We start from the raw sequence: 23,354 nt of genomic DNA on the forward strand, positions 1-23,354 counted from the left end.
AAAGAGTAAGCTGTGACTGATGGCACTCAGACACTCAATTTTCACTTCAAAGAGGTCATCCAAGCATTCGTTTTTATCATATGACAACTCAGAGGCTTGTTTACCGTTGCTGAAAGATATCACATATCAAACTGATCCCAGCAAAAGATCAGAGAACTCACAAGCATTAAGTACGTCAGACGATCGACTCTTGGACCCCCACTCTCTGACAAAGTTGACCGAAAAAAATGAAAATCAAAAGAAACCTCAAAGTACAGAGGAATGCGGTAGGTGGGTCAGATGCTGTGCATTCTCTTGGAGCTCTTTGAGCCGCTCACAAGAGAAATAAGCATGCCGACTAATTGCTGTCCTAATTAATTTCTCCACTTCCAAAGGATTACACGAAACAAAGGAACGCCACTTCGTGCGCCGATCAACTTTTATCACAAAAAGGGGTTGAAAGTATTTCAGAAATGAGTGTTGTTATTGTAATAGAAATATTTATAATCTGTGCGGAGCACGAACGCTTTACGACTATATTAACTAACTAGTACCTTGTAGTCATTGTACCAGCTAATTATTCTATAACAAGGATCAGAACCAACCACAATCAGGAATGCGGCAGCACTGCTGTTTTTGTTGATCCTGTACCATTGAATTGTTTGGCGGCAACAAATTTCTTCACTCTCTTCTACTTTCATTTGAAACAATATTGAACTATTTTGGAGATTCAAAGAGAAAAACAAGACGAAATTCATTGAGCTCAGGTTTTGTGAAGTGAGGTCCCCAATACAATCGGGTAAGAGGAAGGAAAAGCTGCTTTCTTGATTATGTACTTCGTTGTGCACTTCTATTGATGATGTGGAAATAGTTTAGAATCAAGATAGTTGTCTTTTTTGTTGAATGTTGATGTTCAATTCGTTTCTTTCTATAACTCTCTATAAACTTTAGTTAATGCCAGTACTGCATATCATACATATAGTTCACATTTTAAAGACTAAAGAATCGAAATTTGAAGTTTATTCTAAAGATTTCTCCGAATTTTGTATTCACGTTGTTGGGGTTTATAATCTTGAAATCCCAATTTAGAAATATCCACTACTACTTTGGCCTATTTTTATTGAATAAATTTAAATTAGTTCCATATTTTTATATTTTAAAAAGTTTATTGTATTTCATAATTGCTCCGAATAACTCAATCAATTAAGAGGCCTAAGTTACACACAACACACACACACACACACACACACACACACACCACACACACACAACACACACACACACACACACACACACACACCACACACACACACACACATACAGACCAATACCCAAAAACCACTTTTTTGGACTCAGGGGACCTTGAAACGTATAGAAATTTAGAAATTGAGGTACCTTTTTTTCGGAAAGCAGTACTTTCCTTACCTATGGTAATAGGGCAAGGAAAGTAAAATGACTTGGTCATCAAAACAATCATCTTATTTCATGAGAATTATTGAAGCCAGACCAGAGCACTGACCTCACATTGCTCCTATCTTAAAATATATTATATCTCGTCTGAGTGGGGAACTTTCCTAATAATTTATGTTCTACAATTTTTCTTAAAAAAACTATATGAGTGGTAACTATCTTCTACCAAACCAGAAATAAGCTTACTGTGGTCAGACATATCTCATTTTCGCCACAAAGAGTAAGCTGTGACTGATGGCACTCAGACACTCAATTTTCACTTCAAAGAGGTCATCCAAGCATTCGTTTTTATCATATGACAACTCAGAGGCTTGTTTACCGTTGCTGAAAGATATCACATATCAAACTGATCCCAGCAAAAGATCAGAGAACTCACAAGCATTAAGTACGTCAGACGATCGACTCTTGGACCTCCACTCTCTGACAAAGTTGACCGAAAAAAATGAAAATCAAAAGAAACCTCAAAGTACAGAGGAATGCGGTAGGTGGGTCAGATGCTGTGCATTCTCTTGGAGCTCTTTGAGCCGCTCACAAGAGAAATAAGCATGCCGACTAATTGCTGTCCTAATTAATTTCTCCACTTCCAAAGGATTACACGAAACAAAGGAACGCCACTTCGTGCGCCGATCAACTTTTATCACAAAAAGGAGTTGAAAGTATTTCAGAAATGAGTGTTGTTATTGTAATAAAAATATTTATAATCTGTGCGGAGCACGAACGCTCTACGACTATATTAACTAACTAGTACCTTGTAGTCATTGTACCAGCTAATTATTCTATAACAAGGATCAGAACCAACCACAATCAGGAATGCGGCAGCACTGCTGTTTTTGAGTTGATCCTGTACCATTGAATTGTTTGGCGGCAACAAATTTTCCACTCTCTTCTACTTTCATTTGAAACAATATTGAACTATTTTGGAGATTCAAAGAGAAAAACAAGACGAAATTCATTGAGCTCAGGTTTTGTGAAGTGAGGTCCCCAATACAATCGGGTAAGAGGAAGGAAAAGCTGCTTTCTTGATTATGTACTTCGTTGTGCACTTCTATTGATGATGTGGAAATAGTTTAGAATCAAGATAGTTGTCTTTTTTTTTGAATGTTGATGTTCAATTCGTTTCTTTCTATAACTTTCTATTAACTTTAGTTAATGCCAGTACTGCATATCATACATATAGTTCACATTTTAAAGACTAAAGAATCGAAATTTGAAGTTTATTCTAAAGATTTCTCCGAATTTTGTATTCACGTTGTTGGGGTTTATAATCTTGAAATCCCAATTTAGAAATATCCACTACTGCTTTGGCCTATTTTTATTGAATAAATTTAAATTAGTTCCATATTTTTATATTTTAAAAAGTTTATTGTATTTCATAATTGCTCCGAATAACTCAATCAATTAAGAGGCCTAAGTTACACATGTGGTGGTGATGGAATATGCAGGAAAATTTGGCAATATATATATATATATATTATTGATCAACTCACCGATATAATATAGTCCTCATAAAACCGGTCGACACGATACAAGCTGTATGGAAGGAGCGCTCTCTGTTATCGGAAATAGGAGATAATGAACTCAGAGATTGGCGCCTACTTTCAAAATTCTTTTGATTTAGGCTGTTTCTATTTTTATTGGAAAATATGCCGTGACATCGCCCCCTTGATTAAGGTTTCTAGAAATTGAAAGCTTGATCACAATAATTTTTAGTGAGGCCAATATTTTACCATAAAAATAATACAACATTTAAATCAGGACATTTCGCCACATTGAAACTTTTACAATAATCAAACATAAATATCACAGCTCTGGTAATCACCTTCAGGATTACAAATAAACGGTTATTAGATTATTGAAATATCACAGTCATGTCGTCATGTGTATTTCTTACAAGTGTGAAGCTTAAAGCCCACTTAATGAGTTGCAGGTCAATGCGCCTTAAACAACTTAGAATAATTAATGTTACTTGATATCTGATGTCTTATGCAACAGAAATATCTAAGATAACAGAATAATAGTACCATGCAGGATAACTATGAATATTTGCACAATGTGCAGAGCCAAAGGAGATAGCTCCCATTATACAAGTTATGAGCAAAGCATTTTTAGCTCTTATACTCTATAAGTTCCTGAAGGTGATATTTGACAATACTAACTCTGGTAGTAGCTGATGATGATAATAATATTGGCAGTCCATGGTTATTAGGCTTTAATACTTTTTGAATTAGATAAGATTTCATACAAGCTCAATTTATCGTATAAGTTGTTGATATCAATTTTCCTATAAATTATGACTTATTATGGTTTTGTTCATTTATTAATTCTCTCAAAATTGTCTTGATAAATTGTGAACGATCCTTCTTGAGTATATTTATTACAACATTTGAGTTCATTATTCTTTAATTTTTCACATAGTAGTAGTGGATAACATACAATTTTATAACACTTATGATAAGAAGAATGATAAATCATAACATTTGTTTCAATAGAAAATTGCCTTGACATGCTGGACATAAGAATAATATTAATTATATGATAATCATAAGTAGTAAAAAAAGGGGACTCTGGGACACAAGTGTCCCAGAGTCCCCCTTCATCTCAAGGTCACCCAAGATGACCAAACCTAACCTCAAGGTCATCCAAGATGACCAAACCTAACTTCAAGGTCATCCAAGTAAAAAAAAAAATTGAAAAACAAATTTAAAAAAATTTAAAAAAAAATTAAAAAAAAAACCGAAAAAAAAATAAATGAAAAAAATTGAAAAAAATTTAAAAAAAAATTGAAAAAAAATTAAAGAAAAAAAAATTGAAAAAAAACAATAAATAATGAAAAATCAAAATTAAATAAAAATAAATTAGAATTAATTTCATGACCTTTGGGAGTGGTGGGAGACTGTTGGGGTATATATATATGGGAGCTCCTAACCATAAGAGCTATCATTGTGTTGCTGACTAGTTGAAGACAAGTGCTCTTTTCAGTGTGTGCTACAGTGTAGTGCAGTTTTTAGTGAATAGCAAAGTAAGTACAATCTATATTGTTTATTATTATTGTTGGTTATTATTTTAAAAGATTCATTTTGATGAATACTTTGTGTGGGGGACTTTAAGATGTCTCCTCACACATCATGATGATCATTCAGTTTGAGAGAGAGAGAGAGAGAGACAGAATAAATATTATTTAGAATTTTAAAAGACCCATTGTGATGAATTCTATATTGTTTATTATTATTGTTGGTTATTATTTTAAAAAATCCATTTTGATGAATACTTTGTGTGGGGGACTTAAAGATGTCTCCTCACACATCATGATGATCATTCAGTTTGAGACAGAATAAATATTATTTAGAATCTTAAAAGACTCATTCTGATGAATATTTTGTGTGGGGGACTTTAAGTAAGATGTCTCCTCATCATTATCCAGTTTTTTTTTCTTTAGAATTATTGATTTGAAACTCAGTAATAATGATTTATACTATTCATTTTTTTCTTATTATATAAAACTATTCTTGTTGAATGGGTGGAAAGCATTGTAAAATCCAACCCCCATACTAGAGAACCACCCATACCATCAACCATATTGGAGAACCACCCATACTAACTGCATGTATGTCGCTTTCAGACAATATGGAGCGCAATACATCAACTTCCTACCCTTCTCCTCCACCACCCCGCCCTGATAGCCCACCTCCACCATACAGCGAATTGACCCCAGTTACCCATCGATCAGTCACCCCCTCATCCCCCTCTCTACCGTCAGTTCCCTCCACAGTACAGTTCCTAACCACCCCGTCCAATATCTCCACTCCCACCACAAGATACACCGGTCTCAAGGTCACCATCAATTCTCGAGCCATCCCGACCCAGTACACCACCCTCCCCATCAATGATAGACAAACCATCCTCTAGACCAAGAAGCCGAATGTCCGACATCAGTGTCCTTTCTCCATCATCCTCATCATCATCCTTAAATATGCTTCCTCCAACACCACTAATGATGGATGTAAGATGTGTATCACAAGCGCAGAGGCATGTACTGATCTGGCTGAGAGCAAACCTTAACCTTGTTCCCAACTATTTCCAATGCTTGCTGGACAATAGTGATAGCGACAAAGAAGATCCTACAGATCGGAGAGATCGCTATATTGCCATCTGCCCTGTCTGCCATATTGCAGATCAATGCAACTTACTATTACCATGCATGCACCTTGCATGCAAAAATTTTACTACTGGTGCCCCACCCAAATGTTCTTGTTGTAAAATATGTTTTTCGGGATGGCTTGAAGTCAATCAAACTATCCACCCTTGAAGTCAATTAAACTGTCCTTAAGCATACCCCTCAGTACAGCTACACCCATCACCTTTCGTGCATTTTGATTTTTTATTATTTATTGTTCTTTTCATTATAATTTTTCTTTTTTTTAATTTTTTCTTTTTTTTTAATTTTTTTTAAATTTTTTTTTAAATTTTTTTCTTACTTGGATGACCTTGAAGTGGGGTTTGGTCATCTTGGGTGACCTTGAGGTGAAGGGGGACTCTGGGACACTTGTGTTCCAGATTCCCCCTTGTTATACTACTATCATAAATTGTTTTTTTTATCATTCATGCAAATAAATAATATTTATTTTTTTTAGAGATTAATAATACTGTTCCTTATAATAATAATTGAATTATAATAATTTTTCGGGCGCCGTATTGTTTATTTTAATAAACATATTCTTTTTTTATAGATTTTTTCAAAATTTTTATTTCTGTAATATTAAACCCATGCAATGATTATAAATATGATAATGTGCTTTGCACTTGATTTATCATTCTTATAATAACAAAAAATATAATATAATAACATTTAACATTTAATCTGTAGCTTGTGCAAGTCAGTGCTATATCTGCTATACAATGAGGATTCTTCTGGGCAGTGTCTTCATTTTGTAGTTGTTGACCAATGATCCAGTGTAGAAATCTCAGGAATAAAGCATTGATGATCTTGTAGTCATGATATCTTTTCCAAGTGTTGAGATTCTCTGACTGATGCCTGACTGCAGTTAAAACTTGAAGATAATTTTTCTTTCCTCGCTGGCAGTACAGTCTTGGTTTACTGTAGCAAACGTTTGGGCCTGGCCAGACCAAAATGAGAAATATATCCATGATGAACGATTTTTTGAAGTCGCCTTTCAGTGAGAATAGAGCATTGCATAAAATTGAATAATTCGGGAACATGATGTGGGTTAGAAGTGATAATATTATAAGAGTGAAAACAACGATGCAGCCCCCTGCTTGAAGATCAGGTGGTAGAATGTAGTGTGTCTCCCCTTTCATTTTCACTCGCCCCCTAGTTGGACAGCAATCCTCCAATGGCTCGAATCGTTGACAGCATACTTTGTTGTTGTTAGTTGACGTATTTTTGTAGATGAAGGAGTTTGTGTTAGCAAAATATTCTCTTGGACAACTATGAATAGGCCTTTGTTTCTTGACAATATCAGAAGTTTTGGTTTGTTGCCGATATTGTTTTTTTGAGGAACGGTGAGCAGGGATCCGAGGTGAATTCATTAAATGTCTGCTGGGCTCTGATCCATTCCTTTTTCATCAGTTGAACAAGATTCACCCTCCAATAGTCAGCTTCGTTGGTTGGATTTACGGTTGACAGTGTTTGAATTTGACGATCCGTTTCGTTGCTGGTAGGAGTTGCTGGCGTTCTTGGCGGTAGGCAGCGCTTCAGTCGTTGATGACATTCCGGGTTGGTACTCTATTGACAGCTCGTCTTCTGTATTCCTCGCTCTAGAAGGCTGTGACTCGAAACCATTCCCAGTTGACACTTGTGTTCGCTTGTTTTGGTTGAACCAGTTTCCTTGGTTTCGGTTAGCATTTGAATTATTATTGTGTTGAATAAATTTTACTGTTGGAATTCCTCTCATTATCCTCAAATTGTCCTTTCTTCTCTTGATTTCTTCCTCTTTGATTATAATTAGTTTGTCTGTTATTGTTTTCATTGCTGTAAGTCGACCATAACCTAATCTAGAGTTAGAAACAGTGTGAATACGTCGAAGAGATCTTTCTAATTCCTTGAAATTCTGTGAATTTTCAGCGGCAATTATTAACTGAATTTGTTTAGGTAATCCTTTCAAAATAATAGAGATTAGGCTAGACTCGGATAATGGTTCGTCCAAAAACGTATTTTTGTATCTTAAGCTAGCAGCATAAGCTGGGAAGGCTATGTGGTTTTTTGGTTGAAATTTACTTTTAAGAATGTCAAATAAACATTCTTGTTTTAATTTGGTAGACAAGTATCTCTGCTTGAAGTTAGCCAGAAATTCGTCCAACGACTGGAATTCATCTTTTTCTGATAAAAATGAAAAATAATGCATCTGATTTTAGAAGAGAACAAAGTTGTAATTTCCATTCAAACCGAGATATACCATTTAGCTCGTGTACAGTTTGTATTTGGCGAATAAATTCAATGGCATTCAATGATTTATTCTGGGGGTCAAACACTCCTGAGGTAGGTGTTATTTGGCTAAACCTACGCTGTTCTAGGTTACCAGAACTGGTGATATTCATTTTATCTACTCTTAGGTTCAATCTCTTAATAGACTCAGTTGTACCAGTCATATGTTCTTCTAATTTATCATAAGTTTCTTGCAATCTAACTGTACACTGTTCATTTTTCTGTGCAACAAGTTCTAATTTACCTATTAGGTTGGCCTGTTTATTTCCTAACCTCTCTAGAGTCGTTACAGTACCCTCTTGTTTCTCCTGTAAAGTATCGACTTTTTGATTAATATTTGCCGCTAAAGAATCTACTTTTTCTACTACAATAGAATCAATGCTGTCAAATTTATTTTGAATTTGGGCCTGATGCTCTTTCCACTCTGTTGTGAGACCTGAATGAAATGATTTCCACTCTTTGGTCTGTTGTTGGACGAAAACTTTATGCTTTTTTTCTAATTCCAGACTCATATTTTTAAAACCTTCTTTTACTTCTTCTTCAAAACGTTTTCCTAACTCATCAACTCGAGTTGAAATCTGTGTGGTTGTTTGGTTTGATTTCTCATTCAATTCTACACTTACTTGAGAGCCGACAGTATTTATTTGTTTTTTAGTTTCTTTGGAAACAGTTTCAACCCGAGAAACAACTTGATTAATACCGGTTGTAAGTGCATCCATTCTCTTACTCATGGTCTGTATCAGATTGTACATAGCAGCCATAGTAGTGGGAGAGTTATTCTCAACTTGAGGGAAATTATTTCCATTTTTTTTATTTTAAAAATATTTTCAGATTCAGAATCATCAGGTACTTTGACTACTTCTGGTTCAGCATCAGAATTAGGTTCTGAAAACTTATCAGGCTCTTGAATTCTATCTAAATCAAGTTTAGGAGATTCGATCTGGGTTGAAGACATTTGATTTAGATTTTCAGGACAAAAGTTTGAGGAAGATATACTGCCTAAATTTTATCTTGCATACTTGATTCATCCAGATCAACGACTGAAGGAGATTCTTGGTTTGTAGCCATTTCTAACAAAATCTTAACCTTTCAATTTCCTAAATCTTTGAACCTTATACCGCAAAATATAAATTTATCAATTCTGTAAACATAAATTATAGTCTAGTCGTTTTTCCACCACAGAAATAATGTTTATTATCTACTTGCACAAGCATACAATAATACATAAGAACTTATAATAATTGAAGCTTTTTTCATGAGTATATGTCGTGCCTTTCATAATAATTTTACTCTTGGAATGAGTGTGCTCAATAAATATTACAAAAATAAATGGTTTTCTTCACAATAAGTTATTCCTGCAGTGTTGACTCGGTTCATTTACTGGTAACTTGAATTTATTACTTAATATAATATATCTATTTCCTGCATAATTATCTCTATCGTTTGTATTTTCTAACATCAATAAAGCTATGATTTATTATAATACAATCAAAAATTTGAAGCTTTCTTCAGACTTTGCCAATAAATTTAATAATTATAGCTCTTGGCTTTCATTTTATTCCATACACTATAATGAATTATTGACTAGGTTATCTTATGTAATTTTGCATTAATTTATACATTTTGCTCTCAATTACAATTTTAAGATAGACATTAGGCTTTCAATTTTTATAATAGATTTAGGGTTCCTTGGTTCTGGCGCCACGTGTTGGGGTTTATAATCTTGAAATCCCAATTTAGAAATATCCACTACTACTTTGGCCTATTTTTATTGAATAAATTTAAATTAGTTCCATATTTTTATATTTTAAAAGGTTCATTGTATTCCGTAATTGCTCCGAATAACTCAATCAATTAATAGGCCTAAGTTACACATGTGGTGGTGCTGGAGTATGCAGGAAAATTTGGCAATATATATATTTTATTGATCAACTCACCGATATAATATAGTCCTCATAAAACCGGTCGACACGATATATGACAATGACATATATGTGTAATCTCTCCTTCACATATGAAGCACGTTCAGTTCTCAGCACACATCATCATACGGCACGATCCGACACACACCCGACAAACGATTAGATTTTCTTCACCGCACTTCCGAGATGTGACGTCACACTCAATTGCCAAATTAAGGAAGGAAATAGGATAGGTGGTGAATGGAATTTGATATTTTATTTTATTTCGAATTACTTCAATTTTTTAATAATTTGGAAAATATTATCATCTGTAGAATATTTTTGTTTTTGGCTGATCAATCTATCAGCTGTATGGAAGGAGCGCTCTCTGTTATCGGAAATAGGAGATAATGAACTCAGAGATTGGTGCCTACTTTCAAAATTCTTTTGATTTAGGCTGTTTCTATTTTGATTGGAAAATATGCCGTGACAACGTTCAAAAAGACATATATGATTGCTATAAATTTCCCAGATCAATTAATTCTATTAAGTCAGGGACAAACCTGTTGAGCCTGCGCCACACACATCATTCAGCGTTCCGATTCTACTCATAACTGATATAATTATTCTGTGTGTGAAGGAGTGGTGGTGGGACATGATGGACATGACTGTGTGACATGCACTATTCCAGGCCGTTCATCATCACTGATCACAATATGTGGAAAACTGTAAACATGATGTATTTCACCGCCATCCTCCACCCCATAAAAAATCGACTTACATCTTTTTAATTATTCTTCATTTATTAGTAGAAATGAATCTCACGAATTTTATTAAATTCTTATTCATTGATGTTCCCCGAGCTGTTTATTCTATTAGAACAACATCTGCTATTCACATTGATGGTGGTTTTCCTAAATTATTTCTTGAGAACTCGAACATTGCATTAATAATTTTAAACTGTCTCAATCAATACCCAAGTGATTAAAGCTAACATCAAGTGATTCTCGTTATCAATTCCTATGTGATTAGAACTGATTGGCAGTTTAGAACTTCAATACCATTCTTACCATATTCATTATGAACATGAACTTTATCCTTCATCAGAGTGTTTTGTCATCCTGATTATGAAACAAACAATATACAAAATACAAACTTATTAATCCCAATATTCTGGGAAACAAGACGGCTGCATGATATTTCAGGAACGTTTACCTGGAACAATACATCTACAGAAGATAATACCATCAAATGTTTCTCAAGTCAAAAAGCTCACAATTTTGACCCATTTCAAGAGAGTTGAGCTGCTATCATCTACTTATTCGAATAAGCTGCTTATAACAAAGCACTCTGTTACTTCATTTCTTATCACGAGTTATTCAACTTACTCCAGGCAGAAACAAAACATCACTACTATACGGTATTTGTTCAATTTATTAAGTTGGCTAGCTCACTGAATTATCCTACACTACTAGTAGTTCCCTGGAACTATGTATAATTTACCAGGAAGCTTTCTATTATTGTGTTATCTAAGTTGACTTCTGAATGTGTATTTTATGCTTATAAGGATAGTTCTGATGTACGAATAATACATGAAGCTCATGTTTTGTTCAGGATGGGTCGTATGACAAGTTCAATGAGCAAAATGACAAAGAATCTGGAAGATAGGTATCAGAAGAGTGTGGCAATCCCAATCTCAGCCAGACTGAACAAAGAAGAGAGCGTGCGTTGTCTGGCGTAAAGCCAGCCAGCTCCACGAACCTAATCTCAAGTTCCAGGTCTTTATATTTTCTTTCTTCCTGAGTAAGAAAATTTTCATCACGGAGAATCTGTGTTTACGCTATGCTATACGATAAGACAGCAAAGGATTGCCCTCAATTGCGAGGATTGCAGGCTCGAGTACACCTGAAAAGGATCAACAGGAATACAGCTCTCCTCCAATGGCAGGTATTTTCCCATCTTTTAATTCCCAATATTGAGTTCTACAGCCGGAACGTTCCTAGAAAGCTCAGCGTGGGAGTCTAAGGATTTATTGAGAATAATCTTTTTCGATGAATTCTCTTTCGATTATAGTTATTAATAATCTCACAAATTCATCAAATATCTATCATGCCAATCTCCTTTTTGAAATGTTGAAAAATGAGCTGTTTGAATTATTTCTTGTATTCTATTTCGCATCGAAAAAGTCGATTTTCCTTCTCATATATATTTGAAATACAGAATTTCTGAATACATACAACAGAAAGAATAAGCTACTGGGTGCTCATGATGTATATTTGAAACTTAATTTAGGATTATTAAAATAAGATACCTTAGGGATAACAGCATAATAAACTTGTAAAGTTCATAATTATATAAATTGATTGTGACCTCGATGTTGAATTAATCTGGAATTCTGGGGCAGAAGATAGAATTTTAGGTCTGTTCGACCTTTAAAAGATTACATGATTTCTTATCACGAGTTATTCAACTTACTCCAGGCAGAAACAAAACATCACTACTATACGGTATTTGTTCAATTTATTAAGTTGGCTAGCTCACTGAATTATCCTACACTACTAGTAGTTCCCTGGAACTATGTATAATTTACCAGGAAGCTTTCTATTATTGTGTTATCTCAGTTGACTTCTGAATGTGTATTTTATGCTTATAAGGATAGTTCTGATGTACGAATAATACATGAAGCTCATGTTTTGTTCAGGATGGGTCGTATGACAAGTTCAATGAGCAAAATGACAAAGAATCTGGAAGATAGGTATCAGAAGAGTGTGGCAATCCCAATCTCAGCCAGACTGAACAAAGAAGAGAGCGTGCGTTGTCTGGCGTAAAGCCAGCCAGCTCCACGAACCTAATCTCAAGTTCCAGGTCTTTATATTTTCTTTCTTCCTGAGTAAGAAAATTTTCATCACGGAGAATCTGTGTTTACGCTATGCTATACGATAAGACAGCAAAGGATTGCCCTCAATTGCGAGGATTGCAGGCTCGAGTACACCTGAAAAGGATCAACAGGAATACAGCTCTCCTCCAATGGCAGGTATTTTCCCATCTTTTAATTCCCAATATTGAGTTCTACAGCCGGGAACGTTCCTAGAAAGCTCAGCGTGGGAGTCTAAGGATTTATTGAGAATAATCTTTTTCGATGAATTCTCTTTCGATTATAGTTATTAATAATCTCACAAATTCATCAAATATCTATCATGCCAATCTCCTTTTTGAAATGTTGAAAAATGAGCTGTTTGAATTATTTCTTGTATTCTATTTCGCATCGAAAAAGTCGATTTTCCTTCTCATATATATTTGAAATACAGAATTTCTGAATACATACAACAGAAAGAATAAGCTACTGGGTGCTCATGATGTATATTTGAACCTTAATTTAGGGTTATTAAAATAAGATACCTTAGGGATAACAGCATAATAAACTTGTAAAGTTCATAATTATATATAAATATGATTGTGACCTCGATGTTGAATTAATCTGGAATTCTGGGGCAGAAGATAGAATTTTAGGTCTGTTCGACCTTTAAAAGATTACATGATTTGAGTTGAAACAGGCGTGAGCCAACGTTTTTAATTTTATTTGCTTGTGTTTTAGCAGAAACTAATCGTTCTCCATTTGATTTTTCTGAAGGTGAATCTGAACTAGATTCTGAGTTTAATACAGAGTATAGTTCTTTTAATTTCTCGTTTATTTTTTTATCTGAATACACTAATATAATTTTTATAAGAACGCCGGTTTGAACATAATCATGTAATCTTTTAAAGGTCGAACAGACCTAAAATTCTATCTTCTGCCCCAGAATTCCAGATTAATTCAACATCGAGGTCACAATCAAATTTATATAAATGAACTTTACAAATTTATTATGCTGTTATCCCTAAGGTATCTTATTTTAATAACCCTAAATTGAGGTTATTAATTTAATAATAATTTAGAATAATAATAATTTAAAATTAATATTCATTTGCAGTCTTAGCTTGCCTAAGCATTGTCTTCAAATAAGCTACGGAGCTATAGTTTACTTTGACATCTGTGCAACGGAAAGTGAATTTATGGCTTCGTAAATGAGTTAACAGCCTTAAAGTTTTCAACTTTATGTGACGACTCTGCAACCGGGCATCATTGTTGATCAGGTATGGAACCACAACAGATAGTTGTGGATATTCCATTCTCATTATATTATGAAATTGTTTCAATTAAAAAAAATGACCGTTCATATCAATATTTATTGAATGAGATATGCAGGTTTCAGTTATCATTCCCCATTTGTTTTTATTTCAAGTAGTTCAGGACAAGTAGATTCAGCCTCTTTTTTCTTCTCAGTAGAATATCATACAGAATTGATAATTTATGTGAACAATAGTTGTTAGTCAAACTCTAATAATGTAATATCTCCGGAATTTGAGTTGAATGATTTTTGCATTTTGTAATTCATTATTTTTCTACGGCCAACTCAATATCACCAATTCGAAGAGTTCCCTGGGCAAGTACTAACTAACTTGTGAACACTCCCAATGGATACGTTTATGGTATAGGATTTATTGGAATAATGAGGTACAGTAGAATAATGGCGTAGAGTGGAGTCATGGTAGAGAACTAGTTTTTTGTAGAGTAGAGTGTGATAGCACTGTGGGATAGTACTCTACCACTTGCCTTCCTCCACATTTTTAGGTTAGTTCTGTTCACTAGACAACACACATTACCTATTATTCTCAATTGTAGTGGAAACAGTTATTCAACCAAGTAAGTGAAGTAGAATTAGCATGCCAGTTACTCTAGTTAGACCACTAACTCTACTAGTGAAAAGGTGAAACCCAGGCTTATGAGTGAAATATACAGCAAAAAGTAGGCTTCTGTATAACAGATAGAACAACTAAAATAGTAGAACATATCATGTGGTTGAAATACAATTTGGTATAACTGAGTATTATAGAGCGTCTCGGATTATTACAGTCTATTCTATTATGTTCTTGCCACTCACAGCGTAAAAGTATTACAAGCGCGGCGGCTGAGGTAGTCGGGATGGGAATACTCGGAAAAAGATTTATCTACTACTCGATAGGAATAGGATCATGATCAAGAGGGGAAAAAGGAGGAGGAGATGGAGAAGGAGGAGGAGGAGATGAAGGAGAAGGATGAGTATGAGAAGGAGGAGAAGGGGAAGGAGGAGGAGAAGAAAGAGGCAGAGGCACCGATATTTACGGAGGCTACGAAGTAGCAGCGTCCCGTGGGATCGGCATAGGGCTTGCCTGTTTACGAGCGGATGATATGAGGAGATGGAGAAGAAAAAGGGTGAGAACAAGGAGAAGGAAAGGAAGAAGATAGTGTATGAGTTGAACAATAAGCTAGGAGGCGGTCGTATTGTCTCCCTTCTGGAGTCGCACATACAGAGTCCCTTTTGGGCCAACCGCTGCACCGAAAAAGGCTCTTCTTCATTCCAGTCGAAGATGCCACAAAAAAAAACACATAAGCAGCACTCGGAAATTTCAAGAAAGATGAACGACTTGATAACAGTTCGAGATGGGAGCAAAACACCGCTAACATGTCTTATATAGATACATAAGGAAAGTTTGCAGTAAATCATACAAGGGAAAGTTCTCAAATTGACATGCATCTCCATAGTTTTTACGGTATTGAAAGTAATCCTCATGACGTTTAGACTGTGATTCAGGGAGGATTCTCGTTATTGATAATGTTTGATGGAGAAGGTGAACAAGGGAATGTGGCCGATTATTGATATCTGTAACTGTTGCTTTTGGGGTTATGCGGGTTCAATAGTATTCGAAAGAAATACATTTTTGAAAGTACCACTTTTATATTCACTATTCTCAATGCTTGAATGATAATTCAATATGTGGAAAAACAGTCACTGTTCTGTTATTCAATCAGAGTTGTCAATTCGAATCAATTAAATGTAACTTATTACTCACACATTATTTGATAAATAATTCAGAAATTCAATATTTGATTGAATGTAAAAACAATAGAACCCACATGGAAGTATATACTGTAATTATGTAATGAATGATGAGGAGAAATATTTGAACGGGACCATTATTAGTCTACTGATTAATTCACTTCTATCAAAGTTTGAAGTTGATGAAAACTGTTTAAATAATTAAACTGTTGAAGACGTTTTGAAACTATTGATAAATTGATTGGTGAATATTGAGGGATAGATGTGATATTGAGTCAACTTTTCGGAAAAAAATGGAGCTCTTTAATGATCTATGCGTATTGGAGTTAAGTGCAAGTCCCTTTGGGAATGTAGCGTTGACTGAGATACGCTGGGGATGTGTTTGTGATGGGGGAACAGCAGAGAACTGCAAACATGTGGTCGGTCGGTCCTGTATCAATATTTATTTGCACCATGGACGCGATAAGCAGTCATGTTGAGTATTATATCTGAAATATTTGGAATTGATTTCTAACTGTAAAGCGGAACAAGCTACAATATTGAACAATGAGTAATATTCTAGAAAAATAATTTCCAACGTAGATTATCAGTAAGAATGATTGTATAGTGTTATAATATTTTAAAGAATTGCTGCAGTTACGCAAAGGATCACTGGAATACTTATAAGCAACCAGAGAGAATGAAACTGATTTCCTATTATATATTCCCTGTACAACTCTGTAAGCAACCTACAACAGTGTCTGAATGACAACCTTCAAAGATATTCTTGCAATTTAAAAAAAAATCAACGAATCGAATTTTGATCAGCTGTACTCATAATGAATGAGTTTGTGACTTTTTGGCCCGGTCGCACAAAAGCATGACAAATTTTAACCATGATTGAATGCCAGGAGAACCAATTAGAGAAGGCTTTCTCGGAAGTTTTTCAAATAAGTGCAATATTTCTTGAGTTTTCAATTTTTTTGTTCTCTTTGGTTCATCCATTTATTTTAATTCTCACATCCATCTTCAAAATCTACAAATAACCATTACTGGACCGAAAATTAAGTGTCGAAGTGTGAGTGTGATTTCATAAACTAATAATACTTTGGACAAAAAAAAATTCTATCAAATTTGGGAGGGGAATGATTATATCACGATTGTAGTGTTTTGTACGATAAACATAAATGTGCATAGTGCAACATAAATGCAATGTGCATAGGTGTGTAACATAAATGAATGATACCTTCTCTAAATTTTTTATTGTATAAAAAGTATATATGTAATGAATATGGATAAAAGTATAATATGACACCATAGATGATAAGATACATACTTGAGCGAGGGTGAGAGTCTACTTATTCTTCCAAAGAGAACAGTAGATACAAGAACTATCATAACATCATGAATCGATGTGATTATAGAGACCGTATGTTGGGGAAAATATTAAGCCTGCCTCCAATACACGCAACAGGATGGAATAAAACTTTTTTCATATCACCCAATAACAACGGCTCACACAAGCTGCTACAGTAAGTTTACATATATCCCAAAACTCTATTGATAAAATTTCAAACTAAACTTGGAAATTTTTTGGTAGTACTGTTTGTTGGGCCTACAAAATGATGGATATGATGTAAAAGAATATCCAGATGCACGATTTAGAAAAACTATAATGCTCTGTAGATAATAATAATTTTATTTCAATCAGTGTAAGTGGTAATAAGCAATGAGTAATGAATAAATTTGTATAGAGTTTCCAAATAGAAATTTATTGTTCAATGTTTTCGAATAATAGTGATGGAAATTGAAGAGCAATAATGAGTAGGTAATGACATAGGTAAGGAAAGTATTGCTTTCCAAAAAAAATTAAGGTACCCCAATTTCAAGTTTTCTATACGTTTCAAGGTCCCCTGAGTCCAAAAACATGATTTTTGGGTATTGGTCTGTGTGTGTGTATGTGTGTGTGTGTGTGTGTGTGTGTGTGTGTGTGTGTGTGTGTGTATGTCTGTGAACACGATAACTCCATCCCTAATTAACCGATTGACTTGAAATTTTAAACTTAAGGTCCATATACCATGAGGACCCGACAATAAGAAATTCAATAAAATTCAATTCAAGATGGCGGAAAAAATGGCGGATAATTACTAAAAAACCATGTTTTTCACGTTTTTCTCAAAAATGGCTCTAACGATTTTTTTCAAATTTATACCATGGATAGCTATTTATAAGCCCTATCAACTGAAATGAGTCTCATTTCAGGGAAAATTTCAGGAGCTCCGTAATATTATTGAGAAAAATGGCGGATAATGACTAAAAAACCATGTTTTTCACGGTTTTCTCGAAAACGGCTCTAACGATTTTCTTCAAATTTTTACCATGGATAGCTATTTATAAGCCCTATCAACTGACATGAGTCTCATTTCTGAGAAAATTGCAGGAGCTCCTTAATATTCTTGAGAAAAATGACAGTTACTAAAAAACCATGTTTTTCACGATTTTCTCAAAAACGGCTCTAACGATTTTTTTCAAATCCATACCCTGTATAGTTATTTATTAGCTCTATCAACTGACATGAGTCTTTTTCCTGGGGTACCAATGGGGGGTCCACCCAATCCTTGAGAAATGGACTTTGTAACCTCCTTCTCGTGCATGAGGTAGGTAGGAACACGGTTTTTACTTTTTCTTCTTCCATATACCGTGGGTAGGTAGAGCAGTTTATAAAAAGAACACAGTCATAGTCAAGATATTTCATCTGTAGAACAGCTGTTTTGACGAATTTCAAAAGAATCATCGAATTTCACAATTTACATAAAGGAAAAAGTACTCTGAAAACAATTGTATATACACATATACAGTAGTCTGATCGTAGCTGCAAATATGTTGCCGTCAATCGTCATTATGTTATTCCCCTGAATTATTCTCGTTTGATAATGAGGCTTAGGTTTATTTAGCGAACTATATTGGAAATTTTAAGGTAGGGTTATAAAAAGGGTACTTTGTTCCGTGGATGTTTTTTTTACAAGAGAAATATTTGATCAAAATAAGGGGAAAGGTTTTTAAGCGAAAATAGATGTAAAATTTTAAATAGTTCAATGAGCAAGGAAAGTTGTGTGAGTGTACCACACCAGATTTTTGTATTTTGTGAAGCTTGGAAAGTAGGTCTCCCACAGCATTAATTACATGCATTGATGCTTGAATAAAGTTTATTCAAAGCTCAGTATCACTTCCATGACAATTACATTTTCTAGAATAAATGATCAATCAACTATATAATTCATGAATCAACCTGGCTATTTTCAAATTCTAGATGAGCAATATACAGTACTTGGAAATCTCTGGTAACGTCGAATAAGAAAATAATCAAGAATAATATTGAACAATGATAATTGGTGTCTCTGAATCTTATCAATCATATAAATCATCCCATCCCATCTTGTATATTATCTATGCATATCTTATATCTTAGGTTGATAGATTGATGAAGTCAGTTTCCAGTGACTCTGCATTAAAGCTTCACCTCTCATTGTCATTGTACAGTGAATCAAGCATCGAGCATCTGCCGGATGACTGAACCGATGTGCATCTGAAACTGGAGCGCAGTACCATGGAACACGATTAGTCAACAATGTGTGAGAGTCGAGAGCACTGAACAAGATTTCAGTGGAATTGATAATACACCTGAAACAAGAACCCATATCTGTCCAAGCACTCTTGAGAGTCCTTCAACCGAATCCTCAACTCGAGCCACCGTGTCCATCAACTTCAGTCCACCGATACTCTGAAAGCGACAGGATACGAGTCAATCCAGCAAAACCACATATATAGCCTAAATAGAGTATTCTATGACACATATAGCCAATACCACATAATTATAGCCTAATCCTCCTTTCTCTGTCAATTTTAAGATCATTTTAATCAGGTTTCAATCCGTCGTAAAACTGGACTTATTTGATGAGTGTAAGAATATTACTGTTCACGTTAATGACATTTGAGAAGTAAATTATTACCCATCTCCTAATCATTCAAATTATTACTAATTTTGTCACTGAGGAAGCTCTTGAAATAATTGTTTGTGGACTTTCACGGCTTCAAAAAAATCAACATTTGGAAGAAAATGATAGGAAAACTGTATCACAACTGATTGGAAAAGAATACAAATATGAAACCCATCGAAAAAGCTGAGCTATCTGATTCCTGCTTCTACGAATATTCATGAAAATAACTTCTCTCAAGGAACAATACATTATGCTCAAATGACTCAATTTAGCCCTCCAAGATAAAAAAAACTCTTATAAAATTGTAAATTACAACTATACTACCGTGTATACAAATATACTACTGTATATTGCTGATCTATTAAGAAAATAAGAGCACATTCTTCCAAGATTCACAGCACTATCATTTTGAAACTGTATGATTCATTCCATTGTACTCTACTGACAAGCACTGCATCATGTTCACCCTACCAGACTGCACTAGACTACTAATTCTGAAAAGAGCACCTGTCACAACGTGCACATTCACAGCACTCTAGATGACTTGCTGATTCCATTTGCTTGGACATCCGGAGACTTATTTCACCAATGAGTGCAACGCCAATCTTTGAGAGGCGGAGGGAGGGCGTTGCGTATTGGAGTGTTGTATTGGATTCGAGCTTCCGTTATTCATGAGATGTGAATTTGATTTAGTGAGGAGGATAGGAGGGCGTCGTATCCCTGACCAGCTCTTTTCCTCTTTCGCTGGTGAATAATTTCCCTCCGTAATTCTTTTGATGCGACGACGACGCCTTCTCCGCGTTTGGAAAAAGTGAGTGGATGCCGGTTGGAATTCGCCGGGCCATAACTCACTTCGCCCGCCTGCCTCAGGCCGACCGCCGTGAGCGCGCATATTTAAAAAGAGGGTCGCTCAGCTGATATGTGGCACTGCAGCCAAGGTCCCATTTTCAGTTGTTGTCAGAAATAAACAACATTTATTTCCAGATAAACTGTTTCTAAAATAGTTTTCCACTCTCTCAAGGCGTCATAAATCATTACTGCTATCTCCAGCCTGCGTTCTTCCACCAACTTGATGTTGTCATCTCTACCATCTTATTGGAAGCTTCAAATTGCTTTATGAGCTTTCTTGCCGCGTTCAATGGCATCGCAAGGCGCCGAGAAAATGGCCGTCAACATAATTCTCCATGAAGCCTATGAACGTGGTCCGGCGTTTTTAGTGGCGGATGAATTTCCTGTGGCCTCATTTGGCTCGTTACTTCATCTGGTCTGGGTGTTTGGAATGATGATCATAAACTATCATTGCTCTGTGAATATTTTTTAATAGTTCGTCATCCTCTTTTTAATGACGGATTCCAGGCTATCCAGATCTTAGATCTTTGTTTTAAGACATATGTATCTGATCTTACAATAATCAAGTTATTACTATATTCTATACTATAATTACTGAGAATCCTCAAACAATACTCATCGTTGAAAAAATAGTCTTTAACATGTTCGGAAAGTAATTTCAATGAATAGGTTTTCCATGAGGTGGAGAGGAATCAATTAGAAAATAGATTGACTATAATATTATAGTCCAGTCAAATGGTCGTTTCTCAGGAAACAACCCTAAAAAAATTTTTCTTGATGGTTCTATATGTATTTTGGGGGCTGAATCCGAATCTGAATTTTGCTGACACGTAAGAGGGCGGCTTCACCCCCAAAACCCCCCAAAATTTCGAAATTTTGAAAATTCACTAAATTTGCGATATTTTCCTCATTTCCACAGTCTCACATAGTCAAAGTAGAATATCTTGTGAAACACTTTAGATAAAAAATCCAAAAAGTAGTGAAGTTTGTAGAGAATTTTCTCCTCTTTTTGCTCCCATGAATCATACTTCTGATTTTAATACCGTCCAAAGTAACGGTTTAGATTTCTATTTTCTTATTTTTCATGCGATTTTACTGTTATTCAAGAGCCTCTAAAACGAGTACAATACATGATAGAAACTTGCGATTGGTGTCAAATGAAAGAAACTTACATTCTCTATAACCTAAATCAAGACCAAGAAACATTTTTCATCATTTCGGGTTACCGAGATACACAGTTTTGAATATACAAATTGGCAATTTTTTGTGTATGTAAATATGGGCTGAAATATACTTGAGAAGGAATTTTTTATTTTTCCATCAAATTCCAGTCATGATACATGATTTTGAACCGACTTGACGAGGTGAGAATAATAAGCTGTAGTACGAGGAGATCTGATCATTCTGTGTAAAGTTATCAGTGTTTAAAGTTTGCTCCTTGATGTATCCTTATGTGTAACCCCCCCCCCACACTAGGAAATACTGAAATTAAATGTATCTAACGGGTGATTCTCATAGAACATAACCCTCGTAAGATGATTTCAGTCGAAAAATGTATTTTTTGTTAGAAAGGCCTTGAAAAGGTATTATAATGAAAAATTTGTATTTTGAATGTAGAACATGATTTTTATATTTGGGTGTATTCCCCCTCCCCCTTCTACAAAATTCGAAAATTCTCAAGGAATCCTGTTCAGTTATTTCACGTTATGTGTGGTTTTTTATCATGAATAGAAAAATATCCAAGTTGTATACGGTAAATAATAATATCGTGTGACCTGGCTGGCTCAGGTCTGGTGTCAGAGTTTTCAGGTCGCAACTGATCAATTTCAGAGCCTCTGACATGACCTAACGACTGCTTTTTAGGCAGCCGGGACCGACGACTTAACGTGTCCATCCGAAAAATCACCGTATGTGTATACGGTAGAAGTGGTAGGTTTGCATAATTTTGAAAACCCCTTAAAAATACTCCTTATTTGAAATCTCGTCGCTCCGGAACCAAAAGTGGTCCTGCGCGACCACTCAATTTATTGGAAAAGTTATTATCTTTAATTTTGTAGAGAATGGTCTCTCTACAAAAACATGTTTTCGAGATTGGATGGAAAAATTGAAGAAAGTCCGAAATTTTGGGAGTTTTTGGGGATTTTGGGGGTGATGCTGCCCTCTGGCGTGTCAGAGAATGTCATAATAGAATTCAGAGTCCTAAAATACATATAGAACAGTCGAGAAAAATTCGTTCGGGGCTGTTTCCTGGAAAACGACCGTTTGACTGGACTAATATAGTTTTGAAAGAGTAAGCAGTATTCTTACAGTGTTATGACAGTAGTAATATTTATTGTGGAGATAACATGATACTTGAACAACTGATCCAGAATTATTGCAAATAATAAAAAATATGCAAATACTAAAACGAAAAAAGATTGCAATATTCTTTCGACTTATTCTCACCAACATTGTTTTGGGCTCAGGTTATCTGTAATACTCTAACTCTGCAGCAAGCTGTTCAAATTGAGTGAGAAAACAAGTGGTGAATTTGGAGTATAGGTAGTGTGGTACAAAAAGAAGTCCTACATCTTCATTACTACTTTTTCGTTTACAAAGAGCCCCACTCACAACCGCATCCAAATTACTACTCAATGCTCTTTGTTTCATGAACAGGTAGACCGCATTGTAAAACATGAGTAGGATCTAGGAGAAAGAAGAATTTAGTAGACAGTTTACTTAGCCTACTAGACCTTTGCTCCACCTCACGAGTTGATTCTACCTCAAAGTTCACAAAATTGAGAAATCATGGCTCCCAGGAGAAGATTCCAAGACCAGT

General features: G+C 35.0%; 1 protein-coding gene and 2 long non-coding RNA genes across 7 annotated transcripts in view; 1 reads left to right on the forward strand and 2 right to left on the reverse strand.

Annotated features, from left to right (window-relative positions):
* Nucleotides 1-23,354, reverse strand: part of LOC111044247 (reversion-inducing cysteine-rich protein with Kazal motifs) — a 430,802-nt gene that overhangs the window by 169,961 nt on the left and 237,487 nt on the right. The window lies entirely within an intron of this gene.
* Nucleotides 12,061-13,707, reverse strand: LOC120352651. 2 transcript variants are annotated; one of them, XR_005571999.1, is made up of 2 exons: nucleotides 13,569-13,690; nucleotides 12,061-12,179 (listed from the first exon to the last, which is right to left on the reverse strand). It is a non-coding gene; the product is annotated as an uncharacterized LOC120352651 (long non-coding RNA). The 2 variants fall into 2 exon arrangements; XR_005571997.1 differs by lacking the exon at nucleotides 12,061-12,179 and adding an exon at nucleotides 13,250-13,270 and having other exon boundaries at nucleotides 13,569-13,707.
* Nucleotides 12,128-13,708, forward strand: LOC120352653. 2 transcript variants are annotated; one of them, XR_005572001.1, is made up of 2 exons: nucleotides 12,128-12,168; nucleotides 13,558-13,708. It is a non-coding gene; the product is annotated as an uncharacterized LOC120352653 (long non-coding RNA). The 2 variants fall into 2 exon arrangements; XR_005572000.1 differs by lacking the exon at nucleotides 12,128-12,168 and adding an exon at nucleotides 13,216-13,259.

Source organism: Nilaparvata lugens, chromosome 1 (genome assembly GCF_014356525.2).
Source record: "Nilaparvata lugens isolate BPH chromosome 1, ASM1435652v1, whole genome shotgun sequence".
NCBI lineage: Eukaryota > Metazoa > Arthropoda > Insecta > Hemiptera > Delphacidae > Nilaparvata > Nilaparvata lugens.